Source organism: Schistocerca serialis, chromosome 4 (assembly GCF_023864345.2).
Source record: "Schistocerca serialis cubense isolate TAMUIC-IGC-003099 chromosome 4, iqSchSeri2.2, whole genome shotgun sequence".
NCBI classification, from domain to species: domain Eukaryota; kingdom Metazoa; phylum Arthropoda; class Insecta; order Orthoptera; family Acrididae; genus Schistocerca; species Schistocerca serialis.
In genome coordinates, this window is record NC_064641.1 from 981,769,427 (window position 1) to 981,797,324 (window position 27,898).

The following is a 27,898-nucleotide window of genomic DNA, read 5'->3' on the forward strand; positions in this document are numbered from 1 at the left end:
ATGTTTTGAACCATTCCTGTGACACTAGTTACAGATTCCGATGCTTCATTTGAGGATTACTGCATCCCTTGGACCTTCGTAATGACGATGAAACACAGATAGTGCATCGGAATTTAATACAAAAGTTACAATGCCAACTTATGTAGAAGAAGACTGACTCTTCTTACTGGATATGTTTTGAACCATTCCTGTGACACTAGTTATAGATTCCGATGCTTCACTTCAGGTTTACTGTATCCGTTGGACCTTCTTATTGACGATGAAACACAGAAATTGCATCGGAATTGAATACAAAAGGCACAATGCCTACTTAAGTACAAGATGACTGGCTCTTCTTACTGAGTATGTTTTGAACCATTTCTGTGACACTAGTTGTAGATTCCGAGGCTTCACTTCAGGTTTACTGTATCCCTAGGACCTTCTTATTGACGATGAAACACAGAAATTGCATCGGAACTAAATACAAAAGGCACAATGTCGACTTAAGTACAAGAAGACTGACTCTTCTTACTGTCTATGTTTCGAACCATTGCTGTGACACTAGTTATAAATTCCGATGCTTCACCTCAGATCCACTGTATCCCTCTGACCTTCTTATTGACGATGAAACACAGAAATTGCATCGGAATTAAATAGAAAAGGCACAATGCCGACTTAAGTACAAGAAGACTGACTCTTCTTACTGACTATGATTTGAACAATTCCTGTGACACTAGTTAAAGATTCCGATGCTTCACTTCAGGTTTACTGTATCCCTTGGACCGTCGTTTTGATGATGAAACACAGAAATTTCATCGGAATTGAATACAAAAGGCACAATGCAGACTTACGTACGAGAAGACTGACTCTTCTTACTGACTATGTTTTGAACCATTCCTGTGACACTAGTTATGGATTCCGATGCTTCACTTCAGGTTTACTGTATCCCATGGACCTCCTTATTGACGATGAAACACAGAAATTGCATCGGAATTAGATACAAAAGGCACAATGCCGACTTAAGTACAACAAGACTGACTCTTCTTACTGACTATATCTTGATCCATTCCTGTGACACTAGTTATACATTCCGATGCTTCACTTCAGGTTTACTGTATCCCTTGGACCTTCTTATTGACGATGAAACACAGAAATGGCATCGGAATTAAATACAAAAGAAACAATGCCGAATTAAGTACAAGAAGGCTGACTCTTCTTACTGTCTATGTTTTGAACCGTTCCTGTAACACTAGTTATAGAGTCCGATGCTTCACTCCAGGTTTACTGTATCCCTTGGACCTTCTTATTGACGATGAAACACAGAAATTACATCGCAATTAAATACAAAAGGCATAATGCTGACTTAAGGACAAGAAGACTGAATCTTCTTACTGCCTATGTTTTGAACCATTCCTGTGACACTAGTTATAGATTCCGATGCTTCACTTCAGGCTTACTGTATCCCTCTGACCTTCTTATTGACGATGAAACACAGAAATTGCATCGGAATTAAATACAAAAGGCACAATGCCTACTTAAGAAGACCTACTCTTCTTACTGACTATGTTTTGAACCATTCCTGTGACACTAGTTTTGGATTCCGATGCTTCACTTCAGGTTTACTGTATCCCTTGGACCTTCTAATTAACGATGAAACACAAAAATTGCATCGGAATTAAGTACAAAAGGCACTATGTCGACTTAAGTACAAGATGACTGACTCTTCTTACTGACTCTATCTTGATCCATTCCTGTGACACTAGTTATAGATTCCGATGCTTCACTTCGGGTTTACTGTATCCCTTGGACATTCTTATTGACGATGAAACACAGAAATTGCATCGGAATTAAATACAAAAGGCACAATGCCGACTTAAGTACAAGAAGACTGACTCTTCTTACTGACTATGATTTGAACCATTCCTGTGACACTAGTTGTAGATTCCGATGCCTCACTTCAGGTTTATTGTATCCCTCTGACCTTCTTATTAACGATGAAACACAGATATTGCATCGGAATTAAATACAAAAGGCACAATGCCTACTTAAGTACAAGCAGACTGACTCTTCCTACTGTCTATGATTTGAACCATTCCTGTGACACTAGTTATAGATTCCGATGCTTCACCTCAGGTTCACTGTATCCCTCTGACCTTCTTATTGACGATGAAACACAGAAATTGCATCGGAATTAAATAGAAAAGGCACAATGCCGTGTTAAGTACAAGCAGACTGACTCTTCTTAGTGTCTAAGTTTTGAACCATTCCTGTGACGCTAGTTAAAGATTCCGATGCTTCACTTCAGGTTTACTGTATCCGTTGGACCTTCTTATTGGCGATGAAACACAGAAATTGCATCGGAATTGAATACAAAAGGCACAATGCCTACTTAAGTACAAGATGACTGGTTCTTCTTACTGAGTATGTTTTGAACCATTCCTGTGACACTAGTTGTAGACTCCGAGGCTTCACTTCAGGTTTACTGTATCCCTAGGACCTTCTTATTGACGATGAAACACAGAAATTGCATCGGAACTAAATACAAAAGGCACAATGCCGACTTAAGTATAAGAAGACTGACTCTTTACTGCTGTCAATGTTTGAACCATTCCTGTGACATTAGTTATAGATTCCGATGCTTCACTTCAGGGTTACTGTATCCTTTGGACCTTCTCATTGGCGACGAAACACAGAAATTGCATCGGAATTAAACAGAAAATGCACAATGCCGACTTAAGTACAAGAAGACTGACCCTTCTTACTGTCTATGTTTCGAACCATTGCTGTGACACTAGTTACATTTTCCGATGCTTCACCTCAGGTCCACTGTATCCCTCTGACGTTCTTATTGACGATGAAACACAGAAATTGCATCGGAATTAAATAGAAAAGGCACAATGCCGACTTAAGTACAAGTTGACTGACTCTTCTTACAGACTATGTTTTGAACCATTCCTGTGACACTAGTTATGGATTCCGATGCTTCACTTCAGGTTTACTGTATCCCATGGCCCTTCTTATTGACGATGAAACACAGAAATTGCATCGGAATTAGATACAAAAGGCACAATGCCGACTTAAGTACAACAAGACTGACTCTTCTTACTGACTATATCTTGATCCATTCCTGTGACACTAGTTATACATACCGATGCTTCACTTCAGGTTTACTGTATCCCTTGGACCTTCTTATTGATGATGAAACACAGAAATGGCATCGGAATTAAATACAAAAGAAACAATGCCGAATTAAGTACAAGAAGGCTGACTCTTCTTACTGTCTATGATTTGAACCGTTCCTGTGACACTAGTTATAGAGTCCGATGCTTCACTCCGGGTTTACTGTATCCCTTGGACCTTCTTATTGACGATGAAACACAGAAATTACATCGCAATTAAATACAAAAGACACAATGCTGACTTAAGGACAAGTAGCATGAATCTTCTTACTGCCTATGTTTTGAACCATTCCTGTGACACTAGTTATAGATTCCGATGCTTCACTTCAGGCTTACTGTATCGCTCTGACCTTCTTATTGACGATGAAACACAGATATTGCATCGGAATTAAATACAAAAGGCGCAATGCCTACTTAAGAAGACTTACTCTTCTTACTGACTATGTTTTGAACCATTCCTGTGACACTAGTTTTGGATTCCGATGCTTCACTTCAGGTTTACTGTATCCCTTGGACCTTCTAATTGACGATGAAACACAGAAATTGCAATGGAATTAAATACAAAAGGCACAATGTCGACTTAAGTACAAGATGACTGACTCTTCTTACTGACTCAATCTTGATCCATTCCTGTGACACTAGTTATAGATTCCGATTCTTCACTTCGGGTTTACTGTATCCCTTGGACCTTCTTATTGACGATGAAACACAGAAATTGCATCGGAATTAAATACAAAAGGCACAATGCCGACTTAAGTACAAGAAGACTGACTCTTCTTACTGACTACGATTTGAACCATTCCTGTGACACTAGTTGTAGATTCCGATGCTTCACTTCAGGTTTATTGTATCCCTCTGACCTTCTTATTAACGATGAAACACAGATATTGCATCGGAATTAAATACAAAAGGCACAATGCCGACTTATTTACAAGCAGACTGACTCTTCTTACTGACTATGTTTTGATCCATTCCTGTGACACTAGTTATAGATTCCGATGCTTCACTTCTGGTTTACTGTATCCCTTGGACCTTCGTATTGACGACGAAACACAAAAATTGCATCGGAATTAAATACAAAAGGAACAATGCTGACTCAAGTACAAGAAGACTGACTCTTCCTACTGACTATGTTTGAACGAATCCTGTGACATTAGTTATTGTTTCCGATGCTTCACTTCAGGTTTACTGTATCCTTTCGACCTTCCTATTGGCGACGAAACACAGAAATTGCATCGGAACAAAATACAAAAGGCACAATGCCGACTTAAGTACAAGAAGACTGACTCTTCCTACTGTCTATGTTTGAAGGAATCCTGTGACATTAGTTATAGATTCCGATACTTCACTTCAGGTGTACTGTAACCTTTGGACCTTCCTATTGGCGACGAAACACAGAAATTGCATCGGAATTAAATAGAAAAGGCACAATGCCGACTTAAGTACAAGAAGACTGACTCTTCCTACTGTCTATGATTTGAACCATTCCTGTGACACTAGTTATAGATTCCGATGTTTCACCTCAGATTCACTGTATCCCTCTGAAATTCTTATTGACGATGAAACACAGAAATTTCATCGGAATTAAATAGAAAAGGCACAATGCCGTCGTAAGTACAAGCAGACTGACTCTTCTTAATGTCTGTGTTTTGAACCATTCCTGTGACACTTGTTAAAGATTCCGATGCTTCACTTCAGGTTTACTGTATCCCTTGGACCTTCTTATTGACGATGAAACACAGAAATTGCATCGAAAATAAATACAAAAGGCACAATGCCGACTTAAGTACAACAAGACTGACTCTTCTCACTGGATATGTTTTGAACCATTCCTGTCACACTAGTTATAGATTCCGATGCTTCACTTCAGGTTTAGTGTATCCCTCTGACCTTCTTATTGACGATGAAACACAGAAATTGCATCGGAATTAAATACAAAAGGCACAATGCCGACTTAAGAACAAGAAGACTGACTCTTCCTACTGACTACGTTTTGAACCATTCCTGTGACACTAGTCATAGATTCCGATGCTTCACTTCAGGTTTACTGTATCCCTCTGACCTTCTTATTGACGAAGAATCAAGGAAATTGCATCGGAATTAAATACAAAAGGCACATAGCAGACATAAGTATATGTAGACTGAATTTTCCTAATGTCTATGATTTGAACCATTCCTGTGACACTAGTTATAGATTCCGATGGTTCATTTCAGGCTTACTGTATCCCTTGGACCTTCTTATTGACGATGAATCAAGGAAATTGCATCGGAATTAAATACAAAAGGCACATAGCAGATATAAGTATATGTAGACTGACTTTTCCTAATGTCTATGATTTGAACCATTCCTGTGACACTAGTTATAGATTCCGATGGTTCATGTCAGGTTTACTGGTTCCCTTGGACCTTCTTATTGACGATGAAACACAGAAATTGCATCGGAATTAAATGCAAATGGCACAATGCCGACTTAAGTACAAGAAGACTGACTTATCTTACTGTCTATGCTTTGAACCATTCCTGTGTCACTACTTATAGATTTCGTTGCTTCACTTCAGATTTACTGTATCCCTCCGACCTTCTTATTGTCGATAAAACACAGAAATTACATCGGAATTAAATACAAAAGGCACAATGCCGACTTAAGTACAAGAAGACTGACTCTTCTTCTGTCTATGTTTTGAACCATTCCTGTGTCACTACTTACAGATTTCGTTGCTTCACTTCAGGTTTACTGTATCCCTCCGACCTTCTTATTGTCGATAAAACACAGAAATTACATCGGAATTAAATACAAAAGGCACAATGCCGAATTAAGTACAAGAAGACTGACTCTTCCTACTGTCTATGTTTTGAACCATTCCTGTGACACTAGATATAGATTCCGATGTTTCACTCTAGGATTACTGTATCCCTTGGACCTTCTTATTGACGATGAAACACAGAAATTGCATCGTAATTAAATAAAAAATGTACAATGCCGACTTAAGAACAAGAAGACTGACTATTCTTACTGTCTATGCTTTGAACCATTCCTGTGACACTAGTTACAGATTCAGATGCTTCACTCCAGGTTTACTGTATCCCTTGGACCTTCTTATTTACGATGAAACACAGAAATTGCATCGGAATTAAATACAAAAGGCACAATGCCGACTTAAGTTCAAGAAGACTGGCTCTTCTTACTGACTATGCTTTGAACCATTCCTGTGACACTAGTTACAGATTCAGATGCTTCACTTCAGTTTCACTGTATCCCTTGGACCTTCTTATTGACGATGAAACACAGACATTTCATCGGAATGAAATAGAAAAGGCACAATGCCGACTAAGTTCAAGAAGACTGGTTCTTCTTACTGACTATGCTTTGAACCATTCCTGTGACACTAGTTATAGATTCCGATGCTTCACTTCAGGTTTACTGTATGCCTTGGACCTTCTTATTACCGACGAAACACAGAAATTGCATCGCAATTAAATACAAGAGGCACAATGCCGACTTAAGTACAAGAAGACTGACTCTTCTTACTGACTATGTTTTGAACCATTCCTGTGACACTGGTCATAGATTCTGATGCTTCACTTCAGGTTTACTGTATCCCTTGGACCTTCTTATTGGCGTGAAATTCAGAAATTGCATCGGAATTAAATACCAAAGCACAATGCCGACTTAAGTACAAGAAGACGGACTCCTCTTACTTACTATGTTTTGAACCATTCCTGTGACACTAGTTATAGATTCCGATGGTTCACTTCAGATTCACTGTATCCCTTGGACCCACTTATTGACGATGAAACACAGAAATTGCATCGGAATTAAATAGAAATGGCACAATGCCGACTTACGTACAAGAAGACTGTCTCTTCCTACTGTCTATGTTTTGTACCATTCCTGTGACACTAGTTATAGATTCCGATGCTTCACTTCAGGTTTACTGTATCCCGTGGACCTTCTTATTAACGATGAAACACACAAATTGCATCGGAATTAAATACAAAAGGCACAATGCCGACTTAAGTACAAGAAGACTGTCACTTCCTACTGACTATGTTTTGAACCATTCCTGTGACACTAGTTATAGATTCCGATGCTTCACTTCAGGATTACAGTATCCCTCTGAGCTTCTTATTGACGATGAATCACAGAAATTGCATCGGAATTAAATACAAAAGGCACAAAGCAGACATAAGTACATGTAGACTGACTCTTCCAACTGTCTACGTTTCGAACCAGTCCTGTGACACTAGTTATAGATTCCGATGCTTCACTTCAGTTTACTGTATCCCTCTGTCCTTCTTATTGACGATGAAACACAGAAATTGCATCGGAATTAAATACAAAAGGCACAATGCTGACTTAACTACAAGAATACTGACTCTTCTAACTGACTATGCTTTGAACCATTCCTGCGACACTAGTTATAGATTCCGATGCTTAACTTCAGGATAACTGTATCCCACTGACCTTCTTAGTGACGATGAAACACAGAAATTGCATCGAAATTAAATACAAAAGGCACAATGCCGACTTAACTACAATAAGACTGACTCTTCTTCTGCCTATGCTTTGAACCATTCCTGTGTCACTGGTTATAGATTTCGATGCTTCACTTCACGTTTACTGTATCCCTTGGACCTTCTTGTTGACGATGAAACACAGAAATTGCATCGGAATTAAATACAAAAGGCACAATGCCGACTTAATTACAAAAGACTGACTCTTCTAACTGACTATGCTTTGAACCATTCCTGTGACACTAGTTATAGATTCCGATGCTTCACTTCAGGTTTACTGTATCCCTCTGACCTTCTTATTGACGATGAAACACAGAAATTGCATCGGAATTAAATAAATAATGCACAATGTCGACTTAAGAACAATAAGACTGACTCTTCTTACTGTCTATGCTTTGAACCATTCCTGTGACACTAGTTACAGATTCAGATGCTTCACTCCAGGTTTACTGTATCCCTTGGACCTTCTTATTTACGATGAAACACAGAAATTGCATCGGAATTAAATACAAAAGGCACAATGCGGACTTAAGTACAAGAAGACTGGCTCTTCTTACTGACTATGCTTTGAAGCATTCCTGTGACACTAGTTATAGATTCCGATGCTTCACTTCAGTTTCACTGTATCCCTTGGAACTTCTTACTGACGATGAAACCCAGAAATTGCATCGGAATTAAATAGAAAAGGCCAAATGCCGGCTTAAGTACAAGAAGACTGACTCTTCCCACTGTCTATGATTTGAACCATTCCTGTGACAATAGTTATAGATTCCGATGCTTCACTTCAGGTTTACTGTATCCTTCTGCCCTTCTTATTGACGATGAAACATAGAAATTGCATCGGAATTAAATATAAAAGGCACAATGCCGACTTAAGTACTAGAAGACTGGCTCTTCTTACTGACTATGCTTTGAACCATTCCTGTGACACTAGTTGAAAATTCCGATGCTTCACTTCAGGTTCACTGTAAACCTTGGACCTACTTATTGACGATGAAACACAGAAATTGCATCGGAATTAAATAGAAAAGTCACAATGCCGACCTAAGTACAAGAAGACTGACTCTTCATACTGTCTATGTTTTGAACCATTCCTGTGACACTAGTTATAGATTCCGACGCTTCACTTCCGGTTTACTGTATCCCTCAGCTCTTCTTATTGACGATGAAAAACAGAAATTGCATCGGAATTAAAAACTAAAGGCAGAATGCCGACTTAAGTACAAAAAGACTGACTCTGCTTACTGTCTATGATTTGAACCATTCCTGTGATACTAGTTATAGATTTCGATGCTTCACTTGAGGTTTACTGAATCCCTTGGACCTTCTTATTGGCGATGAAACACAGAAATTGCATCGGATTTAAATACAAAATGCACAATGCCGACTTAAGTACAAGAAGACGGACTCCTCTTACTGACTAAGTATTGAACCATTCCTGTGACACTAGTTATGGATTCCGATGCTTCACTTCAGGTTTACTGTATCCCTCTGACCTTCTTATTGACGATAAAACACAGAAATTTCATCGGAATTAAATACAAAAGGCACAATGATGACTTAAGTACAAGAAGACTGACTCTTCTTACCGTCAATGTTTTGAACCATTCCTGTGACACTAGTTATAGATTCCGATGCTTCACTCCAGGTTTAATGTATCCCTTGGACCTTCGTATTCACGATGAAACACAGAAATTGCATCAGAATTAAATTGAAAAGGCACAATGCCGACTTAAGTACAAGAAGACTGACTCTTCTTACTGACTATGTTTTGAACCATTCCTGTGACACTAGTTATAGATTCCGATGCTTCACTTAAAGTTTACTGTATCCCTTGGACCTTCTTATTAACGATGAAACACACAAATTGCATCGGAATTAAATACAAAAGGCACAATGCCGGCTTAAGTACAAGAAGACTGACTCTTCTTACTGACTATGTTTTGAACCAATCCTGTGACACTAGTTATGGATTCCGATGCTTCACTTCAGGTTTACTGTATCCCTCTGTCCTTGTTACTGACGATGAATCATAGAAATTGCATTGGAATTAAATACAATAGGCACAACGCAGACTTAAGTACATGTAGACTGACTTTTCCTAATGTCTATGTTTAGAACCATTCGTGTGACACTAGTTATAGATTCCGATGGTTCATTTCAGGTATACTGTATCCCTTGGACCTCCTTATTGACGATGAAACACAGAAATTGCATCGGAATTAAATACAAATGCACAATGCCGACTTTAGTACAAGAAGACTGACTCTTCCAACTGTCTACGTTATGAACCATTCCTGTGACACTAGTTATAGATTCCGATGCCTCACTTCAGATTTACTGTATCCCTGTGACCTTCGTATTCACGATGAAACACAGAAATTGCATCAGAATTAAATTGAAAAGGCACAATGCCGACTTAAGTACAAGAAGACTGACTCTTCTTATTGACTATATTTTGAACCATTCCTGTGACACTAGTTATAGATTCCGATGCTTAATTTCAAGATTACTGTATACCACTGACATTCTTAGTGACGATGAAACACAGAAATTGCAATGGAATTAAATACAAAAGCCACAATGCCGACTTAAGTAAAAGAAGTCTGACTCTTCTTACTGTCTATGTTTTGAACCATTCCTTTGACGCTAGTTATAGTTTCCGATGCTTCACTTCAGGTTTACTGTATCCCTTGGCCTTCTTATTGACGTTGAAACACAGAAATTGCATCGGAATAAAATAGAAAAGGCACAATGCCGACGTAAGTTCAAGAATACTGACTCATCTTACTGTCTATGTTTTGAACCGTCCCTGTGACACTAGTTATTGATTCCGATGCTTCACTCCAGGTTTACTGTATCCCTTGGACCTTCTTATTGACGATGAAACACAGAAATTGCATGGGAATTAAATACAAAAAGCACAATGCCGACTTAAGTCAAAGAAGACTGACTCTTCTTACTGACTATCTTTTCAACCATTCCTGTGACACTAGTTATAGATTCCGATACTTCACTTCAGGTTTACTGTATCCCTCTGACCCTCTTATTGACGATGAAACACAGAAATTGCATCGGAATTAAATACAAATGGCACAATGCCGAATTGAGTACAAGAAGATTGACTCTTCTTACTGTCTATGTTTTTAACCATTCCTGTGACACTAGTTATGGACTCCGATGCTTCACTCCAGGTTTACTGTATCCCTTGGACCTTCTTATTGACGATGAAACAGAGAAATTGCATCATAATTAAATAGAAAAGGCACAATGATAACTTAAGTACAAGAAGACTGACTCTTCTTACTGACTATGTTTTGAACCATTCCTGTGACACTAGTCATAGATTCCGATGCTTAACTTCAGGATTACTGTATCCCTCTGACCTTCTTATTGACGATGAAACACAGGAATTGCATCGGAATTAAATACAAAAGGCACAATGCCGACTTAAGTACAAGAAGACTGACTCTTCTTACTGTCTATGTTTTGAACCATCCCTGTGACACTAGTTATGGATTCCGATGCTTCACTCCAGGTTCACTGTATCCCTTGGACCTTCTTATTGACGATGAAACACAGAAATTGCATCGGAATTAAATACAATAGGCTCAATGCCGACTAAAGTACAAGAAGACTGACTCTTCCTACTGTCTATGTTGTGAACCATTCCTGTGACACTAGTCATAGATTCCGATGCTTCACTTCAGGTTTACTGTATCCCTCTTACCTTCGTATTGACTATGAAACACAGAAATTGCATCGGAATTAAATACAAAAGGCACAATACCGACTTAAGTACAAGAAGACTGACTCATCTTACTGACTATGTTTTTAACCATTCCTGTGACACTAGTCATAGATTCCGATGCTTAACTTCCGGATTACTGTATCCCTCTGTCCTTTTTATTGACGATGAAACACTGAAATTGCATCGGCCTTAAATACAAAAGGCACAATGCCGACTTAAGTACAAGAAGACTGACTCTTCTTACTGACTATGCTTTGAACCATTCCTGTGACTCTAGTTATAGATTCCGATGCTTACCTTCATGATTACTGTATCTCTCTGACCTTCTTAGAGACGATGAAACACAGAAATTGCATCGGAATTAAATACAAAAAGCACAATGCCAACTGAAGTACAAGAATACTGACTCATCTTACTGTCTATGATTTGAACCGTTCCTGTGACACTAGTTATAGATTACGATGCTTACCTCCAGTTTTACTGTATCCCTTGAACCTTCTTATTGACGATGAAACACAGAAATTGCATCGGAATTAAATACAAAAGGCACAATGGCTACTTAAGTATATGTAGACTGACTTTTCCTACTGTCTCTGTTATGAACCATTCCTGTGACACTTGTTATAGATTCCGATGGTTCATTTCTGGTTTACTGTATCCCTTGGACCTTCTTATTGACGATGAAACACAGAAATTGCATCGGAATTAAATACAAAAGGCACAATGCCGACTTAAGTACAAGAAGACTGACTCTTCTTACTGACTATGCTTTGAACCATTCCTGTGACTCTAGTTATAGATTCCGATGCTTAACTTCATGATTACTGTATCTCTCTGACCTTCTTAGTGACGATGAAACACAGTAATTGCATCGGAATTAAATACAAAAAGCACAATGCCGACTTAAGTACAAGAAAACTGACTCATCTTACTATCTATGTTTTGAACCGTCCCTGTGACGCTAGTTATAGATTCCGCTGCTTCACTGCAGGTTTACTGTATCCCTTGGACCTTCTTATTAACGATGAAACACAGAAATTGCATCGGAATTAAATACAAAAGGGACAATACCGATTTAAGTACAAGAAGACTGACTCTTCTTACTGACTATGATTTGAACCATTCCTGTGACACTAGTCATAGATTGCGATGCTTAACTTCAGGATTTCTGTATCCCTCTGACCTTCTTATTGACGATGAAACACAGAAATTGTATCGTAATTAAATACAAAAGGCACAATGCCGACTTAAGTACAAGAAGACTGACTCTTCCTACTGTCTATGTTTTGCACCATTACTGTGACACTAGTTATAAATTCCGTTGCTTCTCTTCAGGTTTACTGTATCCCTTGGACCTTCTTATTGACTATGAAACACAGAAATTGTATCGGAATTAAATACAAAACTCACAGTGCCGACTTAAGTACCATAAGTCTGACTCGTCTTACAGACTATGTTTTGAACCATTTCTGTGACACTAGTTATAAATTCCGTTGCTTCACTTCAGGTTTACTGTATCCCTTGGACCTTCTTATTGACGATGAAACACAGAAATTTCATCGGAATTAAATACAAAAGGCACAATGCCGACTTAAGTACAAGAAGAGTGACTCTTCTTACTGTCTATGTTAGGAACCATCCCTGTGACACTAGTTATGGATTCCGATGCTTCACTCCAGGTTCACTGTATCCCTTGGACCTTCTTATTGACGATGAAACACAGAAATTGCATCGGAAATAAATACAATATGCTCAATGCCGGCCAAAGTACAAGAAGACTGACTCTTCCTACTGTCTATGTTTTGAACCATTCCTGTGACACTAGTCATAGATTCCGATGCTTCACTTCAGGTTTACTGTATTCCTCTTACCTTCGTATTGACTATGAAACCCAGAAATTGCATCGGAATTAAATACAAAAGGCAAAATACCGACTTAAGTACAAGAAGACTGACTCTTCTTACTGACTATGTTTTTAACCATTCCTGTGACACTAGTCATAGATTCCGATGCTTAACTTCAGGATTACTGTTTCCCTCTGACCTTTTTACTGACGATGAAACACAGAAATTGCATCGGCCTTAAATACAAAAGGCACAATGCCGACTTAAGTACTAGAAGACTGACTCTTCTTACTGTCTATGTTTTGAACCATCCCTGTGATACTAGTTATAGATTCCGATGCTTCACTCCAGGTTTAGTGTATGCCTTGGTCCATCTTATTGACGATGAAACACAGAAATTGCATCAGAATTAAATAGAAAATGCACAATGATGACTTAAGTACAAGAAAATTGACTCCTCTTACTGATTATTTTTTGAACCATTCCTGTGACGCTAGTTATAGTTTCCGATGCTTCACTTCAGGTTTACTGTATATCTTGGACTTTCTTATTGACGTTGAAACACAGAAATTGCGTCGGAATTAAATAGAAAAGGCACAATGCCGACTTAAGTACAAGAATACTGACTCATCTTACTGTCTATGTTTTGAACCATCCCTGTGACACTAGATATTGATTCCGATGCTTCACTCCAGGTTTACTGTATCCCTTGGACCTTCTTATTGACGATGAAACACAGAAATTGCATCGGAATTAAATACAAAAAGCACAATGCCGACTTAAGGCAAAGAAGACTGACTCTTCTTACTGACTATCTTTTCAACCATTCCTGTGACACTAGTTATAGATTCCGATACTTCACTTCAGGTTTACTGTATCCCTCTGACCCTCTTATTGACGATGAAACACAGAAATTGCGTCGGAATTAAATAGAAAAGGCACAATGCCGACTTAAGTTCAAGAATACTGACTCATCTTACTGTCTATGTTTTGAACCGTCCCTGTGACACTAGTTATTGATTCCGATGCTTCACTCCAGGTTTACTGTATCCCTTGGACCTTCTTATTGACGATGAAACACAGAAATTGCATGGGAATTAAATACAAAAAGCACAATGCCGACTTAAGTCAAAGAAGACTGACGCTTCTTACTGACTATCTTTTCAACCATTCCTGTGACACTAGTTATAGATTCCGATACTTCAGGTTTACTGTATCCCTCTGACCCTCTTATTGACGATGAAACACAGAAATTGCATCGGAATTAAATACAATAGACTCAATGCCGACTAAAGTACAAGAAGACTGACTCTTCCTACTGTCTATGTTTTGAACCATTCCTGTGACACTAGTCATAGATTCCGATGCTTCACTTCAGGTTTACTGTATCCCTCTTACCTTCGTATTGACTATGAAACACAGAAATTGCATCGGAATTAAATACAAAAGGCACAATACCGACTTAAGTTCAAGAAGACTGACTCATCTTACTGACTGTTTTTAACCATTCCTGTGACACTAGTCATAGATTCCGATGCTTAACTTCCGGATTACTGTATCCCTCTGTCCTTTTTATTGACGATGAAACACTGAAATTGCATCGGCCTTAAATACAAAAGGCACAATGCCGACTTAAGTACAAGAAGACTGACTCTTCTTACTGACTATGCTTTGAACCATTCCTGTGACTCTAGTTATAGATTCCGATGCTTAACTTCATGATTACTGTATCTCTCTGACCTTCTTAGAGACGATGAAACACAGAAATTGCATCGGAATTAAATACAAAAAGCACAATGCCAACTGAAGTACAAGAATACTGACTCATCTTACTGTCTATGATTTGAACCGTTCCTGTGACACTAGTTATAGATTACGATGCTTACCTCCAGTTTTACTGTATCCCTTGAACCTTCTTATTGACGATGAAACACAGAAATTGCATCGGAATTAAATACAAAAGGCACAATGGCTACTTAAGTATATGTAGACTGACTTTTCCTACTGTCTATGTTTTGAACCATTCCTGTGACACTAGTTATAGATTCCGATGGTTCATTTCTGGTTTACTGTATCCCTTGGACCTTCTTATTGACGATGAAACACAGCAATTGCATCGGAATTAAATACAAAAGGCACAATGCCGACTTAAGTACAAGAAGACTGACTCTTCTTACTGACTATGTTTTGAACCTTTCCTGTGACACTAGTTATAGATTCCGATGCTTCACTTCAGGTTTACTGTATCCCTCTCACCCTCTTATTGACGATGAAACACAGAAATTGCATCGGAATTAAATACAAATGGCACAATGCCGAATTGAGTACAAGATGATTGACTCTATTTACTGTCTATGTTTTGAACCATTCCTGTGACACTAGTTATGGACTCCGATGCTTCACTCCAGGTTTACTGTATCCCTTGGACCTTCTTATTGACGATGAAAAACAGAAATTGCATCGGAATTAAATTGAAAAGGTACAATGCCGAATGAAGTAATAGAAGTCTTACTCTTCTTACTGTCTATGTTTTGAAGCATTAATGTGACACTAGTTATAGATTACGATGCTTCACTCCAGGTATACTGTATTCCTTGGACATTCTTATTGACGATGAAACAGAGAAATTGCATCATAATTAAATAGAAACGGCACAATGATAACTTAAGTACAAGAAGACTGACTCTTCTTACTGACTATGTTTTGAACCATTCCTGTGGCACTAGTCATAGATTCCGATGCTTCACTTCAGGATTACTTTATCCCTTGGACCTTCTTATTGACGATGAAACACAGAAATTGCATCAGAATTAAATAGAAAATACACAATGATGACTTAAGTAGAAGAAGCCTGACTCTTCTTCCTGACTATGATTTGAACCGTCCCTGTGACACTAGTTATAGATTCCGATGCTTCACTCCAGGTTTACTGTATCTCTTGGACCTTCTTATTGAAGACGAAACACAGAAATTGCATCGGAATTAAATACAAAAGGCGCAATGCCGTCATAAGTATAAGAAGACTGACTCTTCTTACTGACAATGGTTTGAACCATCCCTGTGAAAGTAGTTATAGATTCCGATGCTTCACTCCAGGTTTGCTGTGTCCCATGGACCTACTTATTGACAATGAAACACAGAAATTGCATCGGAATTAAATACAATAGGAACAATGTCTACTTAAGTACATGTAGACTGACTCTTCCTACTATCTATGCTTTGAACCATTCCTGTGACACTAGTTTTAGATTCCGATGCTTAACATCAGGATTACTTTATCCCTTGGACCTTCTTATTGACGATGAAACACAGAATTGCATCGGAATTAAATACAAAAGGCACAATGCCGACTTAAGTACAAGAAGACTTACTCTTTTTACTGTCTATGTTTTGAACCATCCCTGTGACACTAGTTATAGATTCCGATGCTTCACTCCAGGTTAACTGTATCCCTTGGTCCTTCTTATTGACGATGAAACACAGAAATTGCATCGGATTTAAATACCAAAGGCACAATGCCGACTTAAGTGCAAGAAGACTGACTCTTCTTACTCACTATGATTTGAGCCATTCCTGTGACACATAAATTTCGATGATTCACTTCAGGTTTACTGTATCCCTTGGACCTTCTTATTAACGTTGAAACACAGAAATTGCATCGGAATTAAATACAAAATGCACAATACCGACTTAAGTACAAGAAGACTGACTCTTCTTACTGACTATGTTTTGAAGCATTCCTGTGACACTAGTCATAGAATCCGATGCTTAACTTCAGGATTACTGTATCCCTCTGACCTTCGTATTGACGATGAAACACAGAAATTGCATCGGAATAAAATACAAAAGGCACAATGCAGACTTAAGTACAAGAAGACTGACTCTTCCTACTGTCAATGCTTTGAACCATTCCTGTGACACTAGTTATAGATTCCGATGCTTCACTCCAGGTTTACTGTATCCCTTGGACCTTCTTATTGACGATGAAACACAGAAATTTCATCAGAATTAAATAGAAAATGCTTAATGATGACTTAAGTACAAGAAGCCTGACTCTTTTCCTGACTATGATTTGAACCGTCCCTGTGAAACTAGTTATAGATTCCAATGCTTCACTCCAGGTTTACTGTATCTCTTGGACCTTCTTATTGAAGATGAAACACAGAAATTGCATCGGAATTAAATACAAAAGGAAAATTGCCAACTTTAGTACACGAAGACTGACTCTTCTTACTGACTATGTTTTGAACCATTCCTGTGACACTAGTTATAGATTCCGATGCTTCACTTCAGGTTTACTGTATCCCTCTGACCTTCCTATTGACGATGAAACACAGAAATTGCATCGGAATTAAATACAAAAAGCGCAATGCCGAATAAAGTACAAGAAGACTGACTCTTTTTCCTGTCTACGTTTTGAACCATTCCTGTGACACTAGTTATAGACTCCGATGCTTCACTCCAGGTTTACTATATCCCTTGGACCTTCTTATTGACGATGAAACACAGAATTTGCATCGGATTTAAATACAAAAGGCACAATGCCGACTTAAGTACAAGAAGACTGATTCTTCTTACTGTCTATGATTTGAACCATCCCTGTGACAGTAGTTATAGATTCCGACGCTTCACTCCAGGTTTACTGTGTCCCTTGGACCTACTTATTGACGATGAAACACAGAAATTGCATCGGAATTAAATACAATAGGAACAATGTCGACTTAGGTACAAGTAGACTGACTCTTCCTACTGTCTATGCTTTGAACCATTCCTGTGACACTAGTTTTAGATTCCGATGCTTAACTTCAGGATTAGTGTATCCCTTGGACCTTCTTATTGACGATGAAACACAGAAATTGCATCGGAATTAAATACAAAAGGCAAATTGCCAACCTTAGTACACGAAGACTGACTCTTCTTACTGTCTATGCTTTGAACCATTCCAGTGACACTAGTTATGGATCCTGATGCTACACTCCAGGTTTACTGCATCCCCTGGACCTTCTTATTGACGATGAAACACAGAAATAGCATCGTAATTAAATACAAAAGGCACAATGCCGACTTAAGGACAAAAAGACTGACTCTTCTTACTGACTATGTTTTGAACAATTCTTGTGACACTAGTTATAGATTCCGATGCTTCACTTCAGGTTTACTGTATCCCTGTGACCTTCTTATTGACGATGAAACACAGAGATTGCATCGGAATTAAATAGAAAAGGCACACTGCCGACTTAAATACAAGAAGACTGACTCTTCTTACTGTCTATGTTTTGAACCATTCCTGTGGCACTAGTTGTAGATTCCGATGATTCACTTCAGGTTTACTGTATCCCTTGGACCTTCTTATAGACGATGAAACACAGAAATTGCATCGGAATTATGTACAAATGGCACAATGCTGACTTAAGGACAAGAAGACTGACTCTTTTACTGACTTTGTTTTGAACCATTCCTGTGACACTAGTTATAGATTCCGATGCTTCACCTCAGGTTTACTGTATCCCTCTGACTTTCTTATTGACGATGATACTCAGAAATTGCATCGCAATTAAATACAAAATGCACAATGCCGACTTAAGTACAAGAAGACTGACTCTTCTTACTGTCTATGCATTGAACCATTCAATTGACACTAGTTATAGATTCCGATGCTTCACCCCTGGTTAACTGTATCCCTTGGACCTTCTTATTGACGATGAAACACAGAAATTGGATGGGAATTAAATTGAAAAGGCACAATGCCGACTTAAGTACAAGAAAACTGACTTCTTACTGACTATGTTTTTAACCATTCCTGTGACACTAGTTATAGATTCCGATGCTTCACTTCAGGTTTACTGTATCCCTCTGACCTTCTTATTGACGATGAAACTCAGAAATTGCGTCGGAATTAAATACAAAAGGCACAATGCCGACTTAAGTACAAGAAGACTGACTCTTCTTACTGTCTATGAATTGAACCATTCCATTGACACTAGTTATTGATTCCGATGCATCACTCCAGGTCTACTGTATCCCTTGGACCTTCTTATTGACGATGAAACACAGAAATTGCATCGGAATTAAATAGAAAAGGCACAATGCCGGCTTATGTACAAGAAGACTGACTCTTCTTACTGTCTATGTTTAGAACCATTCCTGTGACACTAGTTATAGATTCCGATGCTTCACTCCAGGTTTACTGTATCCCTTGGACCTTCTTTTTGACGATGAAACACAGAAATTGCATCGGAATTAAATAGAAAAAGCACAATGCCGACTTAAGTACAAGAAGACTGACTCTCCTTAGTGATTATAGTTTGAACCATTGCTGTGAGACTAGTTATAGATTCCGACGCTTTACTTCAGGTTTACTTTATACCTTGGACATTCTTATTGACGATGAAACACAGAAATTGGATCGGAATTAAATAGAAAAGACACAATGTCAATTTAAGTACAAGAAGACTGACTCTTCCTACTGCCTATGTTTTGAACCATTCCTACGACACTAGTTTTGGATTCCGATGTTTCACTTCAGGTTTACTGTATCCCTCTCACCTTATTGCCGATGAAACACAGAAATTGCATCGGAATTAAATACAAAAGGCACAATGGCGACTTAAGGACAAGAAGACTGACTGTTCATTCTGACTATGCTTTGAACCATTCCTGTGACACTAGTTATAGATTCCGATGCTTCACTTCAGGTTTACTGTATCCCTGTGCCCTTCTTATTGACGATGAAACACAGAGATTGCATCGGAATTAAATAGAAAAGGCACAATGCCGACTTAAGTACAAGAAGACTGACTCTTCTTACTGTCTATGTTTTGAACCATTCCTGTGGCACTAGTTGTAGATTCCGATGCTTCACTTCAGGTTTACTGTATCCCTGTGACCTTCTTATTGACGATGAAACACAGAGATTGCATCGGAATTAAATAGAAAAGGCACAGTGCCGACTTAAGTACAAGAAGACTGGCTCTTCCTACTGTCTATGTTTTGAACCAATTCTGTGACACTAGTAACAGAGTCCGATGCTTCACTTAAGGTTTACTGTATCCCTTGGACCTTCTTATTGACGATGAATCACAGGAATTGCATCGGAATTAAATACACAAGGCACAATGCCGACTTAACTACAAGAAGACTTACTCTTCTTACTGTCTATATTTTGAACCATTCCAGTGACACTAGTTATAGATTCCGATGCTTCACTTCAGGTTTACTGTATCCCTTGGACCTTCTTATAGACGATGAAACACAGAAATTGCATCGGAATTATATACAAAAGGCACAATGCTGACTTAAGGACAAGAAGACTGACTCTTTTACTGACTATGTTTTGAACCATTCCTGTGACAATAGTTATAGATTCCGATGCTTCACCTCAGGTTTACTGTATCCCTCTGACTTTCTTATTGACGATGAAACACAGAAATTGCATCGCAATTAAATACAAAATGCACAATGCCGACTTAAGTACAAGAAGACTGACTCTTCTTACTGTCTATGCATTGAACCATTCCATTGACACTAGTTATAGATTCCGATGCTTCACTCCTGGTTTACTGTATCCCTTGGACCTTCTTTTTGACGATGAAACACAGAAATTGCATCGGAATTAAATAGAAAAAGCACAATGCCGACTTAAGTACAAGAAGACTGACTCTCCTTAGTGATTATAGTTTGAACCATTGCTGTGAGACTAGTTATAGATTCCGACGCTTTACTTCAGGTTTACTTTATACCTTGGACATTCTTATTGACGATGAAACACAGAAATTGGATCGGAATTAAATAGAAAAGACACAATGTCAATTTAAGTACAAGAAGACTGACTCTTCCTACTGCCTATGTTTTGAACCATTCCTGCGACACTAGTTTTGGGTTCCGATGTTTCACTTCAGGTTTACTGTATCCCTCTCACCTTATTGCCGATGAAACACAGAAATTGCATCGGAATTAAATACAAAAGGCACAATGGCGACTTAAGGACAAGAAGACTGACTGTTCATACTGACTATGCTTTGAACCATTCCTGTGACACTAGTTATAGATTCCGATGCTTCACTTCAGGTTTACTGTATCCCTGTGCCCTTCTTATTGACGATGAAACACAGAGATTGCATCGGAATTAAATAGAAAAGGCACAATGCCGACTTAAGTACAAGAAGACTGACTCTTCTTACTGTCTATGTTTTGAACCATTCCTGTGGCACTAGTTGTAGATTCCGATGCTTCACTTCAGGTTTACTGTATCCCTGTGACCTTCTTATTGACGATGAAACACGGAGATTGCATCGGAATTAAATAGAAAAGGCACAGTGCCGACTTAAGTACAAGAAGACTGGCTCTTCCTACTGTCTATGTTTTGAACCAATTCTGTGTCACTAGTAACAGAGTCCGATGCTTCACTTAAGGTTTACTGTATCCCTTGGACCTTCTTATTGACGATGAATCACAGGAATTGCATCGGAATTAAATACACAAGGCACAATGCCGACTTAACTACAAGAAGACTTACTCTTCTTACTGTCTATATTTTGAACCATTCCAGTGACACTAGTTATAGATTCCGATGCTTCACTTCAGGTTTACTGTATCCCTTGGACCTTCTTATAGACGATGAAACACAGAAATTGCATCGGAATTATATACAAAAGGCACAATGCTGACTTAAGGACAAGAAGACTGACTCTTTTACTGACTATGTTTTGAACCATTCCTGTGACAATAGTTATAGATTCCGATGCTTCACCTCAGGTTTACTGTATCCCTCTGACTTTCTTATTGACGATGAAACACAGAAATTGCATCGCAATTAAATACAAAATGCACAATGCCGACTTAAGTACAAGAAGACTGACTCTTCTTACTGTCTATGCATTGAACCATTCCATTGACACTAGTTATAGATTCCGATGCTTCACTCCTGGTTTACTGTATCTCTTGGACCTTCTTATTGACGATGAAACACAGAAATTGCATCGGAAGTAAATACAAAAGGCAAATTGCCAACTTTAGTACACGAAGACTGACTCTTCTTACTGTCTATGCTTTGAACCATTCCAGTGACACTAGTTATGGATCCTGATGCTACACTCGTGGTTCTTGTACATAAGCCGGCATTGTGCCTTTTCTATTTAATTCCGATGCAATTTCTGTGTTTCATCGTCAATAAGAAGGTCCAAGGGATACAGTAGACCTGGAGTGATGCATCGGAATCTATAACTAGTGTCAATGGAATGGTTCAATTCATAGACAGTAAGAAGAGTCAGTCTTCTTGTACTTAAGTCGGCATTGTGCCTTTTGTATTTAATTCCGACGCAATTTCTGCGTTTCATCGTCAATAAGAAGGTCAGAGGGATACAGTAAACCTGAAGTGAAGCATCGGAATCTATAACTAGTGTCACAGGAATGGTTAAAAACATAGTCAGTAAGAAGTCAGTCTTCTTGTACTTAAGTCGGCATTGTGCCTTTTCAATGTAATTCCCATCCAATTTCCCCACTGTCTATATTTTGAACCATTCCAGTTACACTAGTTATAGATTCCGATGCTTCACTTCAGGTTTACTGTATCCCTTGGACCTTCTTATAGACGATGAAACACAGAAATTGCATCGGAATTATATACAAAAGGCACAATGCTGACTTAAGGACAAGAAGACTGACTCTTTTACTGACTATGTTTTGAACCATTCCTGTGACACTAGTTATAGATTCCGATGCTTCACCTCAGGTTTACTGTATCCCTCTGACTTTCTTATTGACGATGAAACTCAGAAATTGCATCGCAATTAAATACAAAATGCACAATGCGGACTTAAGTTCAAGAAGACTGACTCTTCTTACTGTCTATGCATTGAACCATTCCATTGACACTAGTTATAGATTCCGATGCTTCACTCGTGGTTTACTGTATCCCTTGGACCTTCTTATTGACGATGAAACACAGAAATTGCATCGGAATTAAATAGAAAAGACACAATGTCAACATATGTACAAGAAGACTGACTGTTCCTACCGTCTATGTTTTGAACCATTCCTGTGACACTAGTTATAGATTCCGATGCTTCACTTCAGGTTTACTGTATACCTGTGACTTTATTGCCGATGAAACACAGAAATTGCATCGTAATTAAATACAAAAGGCACAATGCCGACTCAAGGACAAGAAGACTGAATCTTCTTACTGACTATGTTTTGGACCATTCCTGTGACTCTAGTTATAGATTCCGATGCTTCACTTCAGGTTTACTGTATCCCTCTGACCATCTTATTGACGATGAAACACAGAAATTGCATCGTAATTAAATACAAAAGCCACAATGCCGACTTAAGTACAAGAACACTGACTCTTCTTACTGTCTATGATTTGAACCATTCCTGTGACACTAGTTATAGATTCCGATGCTTCACTTCAGGTTTACTGTTTTCCTTGGACCTTCTTATTGACGATGAAACACAGAAATTGCATCGGAATTAAATACAAAAGGCACAATGCCGACTTAAGTATAAGAAGACTGACTCTTTCTACTGTCTATGTGTTGAACCAATTCTGTGACACTAGTTGTGGATTCTGATGCTTCACTTCAGGTTTACTGTATACCTTGGACCTTCTTATTGACGATGAAACACAGAAAATGCATCGGAATTAAATACAAAAGGCACAATGCCGACGTAAGTACAAGAAGGCTGATTCTTCCTACTGTCTATGTTTTGAACCATTCCTGTGACACTAGTTGTGGATTCCGATGCTTCACTTCAGGTTTACTGTATCCCTCTGACCTTCTTATTGACGGTGAAACGCAGAAATTGCATCGGAATTAAATACAAAAGCCACAATGCTGACTTAAGGACAAGAAGACTGACTCTTCTTACTGACTCAGTTTTGAACCATTCCTGTGACACTAGCAATAGATTCCGATGCTTCACTTCAGGTTTACTGTATCACTCTGACCTTCTTATTGACGATGAAACACAGAAATTGCATCGGAATTAAATACAAAAGGTATAATGCCGACTTAAGTTTAAGAAGACTGACTCTTCTTACTGACTATGATTTGAACCATTCCATTGACACTAGTTATGGATTCCGATGCCTCATTCCAGGTTCACTGTATCCCTTGGACCTTGTAATTGACGATGAAACACAGAAATTGCATCGGAATTAAGTAGAAAAGGCACAATGCCGACTTAAGTACAAGAAGACCGACTCTTTTTACTGACTATGTTTTGAACCATTCCTGTGACACTAGTTATAGATTCCGATGCTTCACTTCAGGTTTACTGTATCCCTCTGACCTTATTGCCGATTAAACACAGAAATTGCTTCGGAATTAAATACAAAAGGCACAATGGCGACTTAAAGACAAGAAGACTGTCTCTTCTTACTGACTATGTTTTGAACCATTCCTGTGACACTAGTTATAGATTGCGATGCTTCACTTCAGTTTTACTGTTTCCCTTGGACCTTCTTATTGCGAATGAAACACAGAAATTGCATCGGAATTAAAAACAAAAGGCACAATGCCGACTTAAGTACAAGAAGACTGACTCTTCCTACTGTCTACGTTTTGAACCATTTCTGTGACACTAGTTATAGAGTCCGATGCTGCACTTCAGATTTACTGTATCCCTTGGACGTTCTTATTGACGATGAAACACAGAAATTGCATCTGAATTAAATACATAAGGCACAATGCCGACTTAAGGACAAGAAGACTGACTCTTATTACTGTCTATGTTTTGAACCATTCCTGTGGCACTAGTTGTAGATTCCGATGCTTCCCTTCAGGTTTACTGTATCCCACTGTCCTTCTTATTAAAGGTGAAACACAGAAATTGCATCGGAATTAAATACGAAAGGCACAATGCCGACTTAAGTGCAAGAAGACTGACTCTTCTTACTGACTATGATTTGAACCATCCCTGTGACACTAGTTATAGGTTTCAATGCTTCACTTCAGGTTTACTGTTTCCCTGTGACCTTCTTATTGACGATGAAACACAGAGATTGCATTGGAATTAAATAGAAGAGGCACAATGCCGACTTAAGTACAAGAAGACGGACTCTTCTTACTGTCTATGTTTTGAACCATTCCTGTGGCACTAGTTGTAAATTCCGATGCTTCACTTCAGGTTTACTGTATCCCTTGGACCTTCTTATAGACGATGAAACACAGAAACTGCATCGGAATTATATACAAAAGGCACAATGCCGACTTAAGTACATGAAGACCGAGTCTTCTTACTGACAATGATTTGAACCATTCTTGTGACACTAATTATAGACTCCGATGCTTCACTTCATTTTTACACTATCCCTTGGAAATTCTTATTGACGATGAAACACAGAAATTGCATCGGAATTAAATAGAAAAGGCACAATGCCGACTTAAGTACAAGAAGACTGACTCTTCTTACTGACTATGTTTTGAACCATTCCTGTGACACTAGTTATAGATATCGATGCTTCACTTCAGGTTTACTGTATTCCTCTGACCTTCTTATTGACGGTGAAACAGAGAAATTGCATCGGAATTAAATTCGAAAGGCACAATGCCGACTTAAGTACAAGAAGACTGACTCTTCTTACTGTCTATGTATTGTACCATTCTTGTGACACTAGTTATAGATTCCGATGCTTCACTCCAGGTTTACTGTATCCCTTTGACCTTCTTATTGACGATGAAACACAGAAATTGCATCGGAATGAAATACGAAAGGCACAATGCCGACCTAAGTACAAGAAGACTGACTCTTCCTACTGTCTATTTTTTGAACCATTCCTGCGACACTAGTTTTGGATTCCGATGCTTCACTTCAGGTTTACTGTATCACTCTGACCTTATAATTGACAATGAAACACAGAAATTGCATCGGAAATAAGTACAAAAGGCACAATGCCGACATAAGTACAAGAAGACTGACACTTCGTACTGTCTATGTTTTGAATCTTGGACCTGTATCACCTGTGACAGTAGTTATAGATTCCGATGCTTCACTTCTGGTTTACTGTATCCCTCTGACCTTATTGCCGATGAAACACAGAAATTGCTTCGGAATTAAATTCAAAAGGCACAATGCCGACTTAAGGACAAGAAGACTGACTCTTCTTACTGACTATGTTTTGAACCATTCCTGTGACTCTAGTTATAGATTCCGATTCTTCACTTCATGTTTACTGTATCCCTCTGACCTTCTTATTGACGATGAAATACAGAAATTGCATCGCAATTAAATACAAAAGCCACAATGCCAACTTAAATACAAGAAGACTGATTCTTCTTACTGTCTATGATTTGAACCATTCCTGTGACACTAGTTAATGATTCCGATGCTTCATTCAAGGTTTACTGTATCCCTTGGACCTTCTTATTGACGATGAAACACAGAAATTGCATCGGAATTAAATACAAAAGGCACAATGCCGACATAAGTACAAGAAGACTGACTCTTCTTACTGACTATGTCTTGAACCATTCCGGTGACACTAGTTATAGATTCCGATGCTTCACTTCAGGTTTACTGTATCCCTCTGACCTTCTTATTGACGATGAAACACAGAAATTGCATCGGAATTAAATACAAAAGGGACAATGCCGACTTAAGTACCCGAAGACTGGCTCTTCTTACTGTCTATGTTTGAACCATTCCTGTGAACCTAGTTGTAGATTCCGATGCTTCACTTCAGGTTTACTGTATCCCTCTGACCTTCTTATTGACGGTGAAACACAGACATTGCATCGGAATTAAATACGAAAGGCACAATGACGACTTAAGTACAAGAAGACTGACTCTTCTTACTGACTATGTTTGAACCATTCCTGTGACACTAGTTATAGATTCCGATGCCTTACTTCAGGTTTACTGTATACCTTGGACATTCTTATTGACGATGAAACACAGAAAATGATCGGAATTAAATACAAAAGGCACAATGCCAACTTAAGTACAAGAAGGCTGATTCTTCCTACTGTCTATGTTTTGAACCATTCCTGTGACACTAGTTGTGGATTCCGATGCTTCACTTCAGTTTTACTGTATCCCTCTGACCTACTTATTGACGATGAAACACAGAAATTGCATCGGAATTAAATACAAAAGGCATAATGCGGACTTAAGTACAAGATGACTGACTCTTCTTACTGTCTATGTTTTGACGCATTCCATTGACACTAGTTATGTATTCCGATGCTTCACTCCAGGTTCACTGTATCCCTTGGACCTTGTTACTGACGATGAAACACAGAAATTGCATCTTAATTAAGTAGAAAAGGCACAATGCCGACTTAAGTACAAGAAGGCTGACTCTTCTTACTGACCATGTTTTGAACCATTCCTGTGACACTAGTTATAGATTCCGATGCTTCACTTCAGGTTTACAGTATCCCTCGGAACTTTTTATTGACGATGAAACACAGACATTGCATCGGAATTAAATAGAAAAGGCACAATGTCGACTTAAGTACAAGAAGACTGACTCTTCTTACTGTCTATGTTTTGAACCATTCCTGTGACACTAGTTATAGATTCCGATACTTCACTCCAGGTTTACTGTATCCCTTGGACCTTCTTATTGACGATGAAACACAGAAATCGCATTGGAATTAAATAGAAAATGCACAATGCCGACT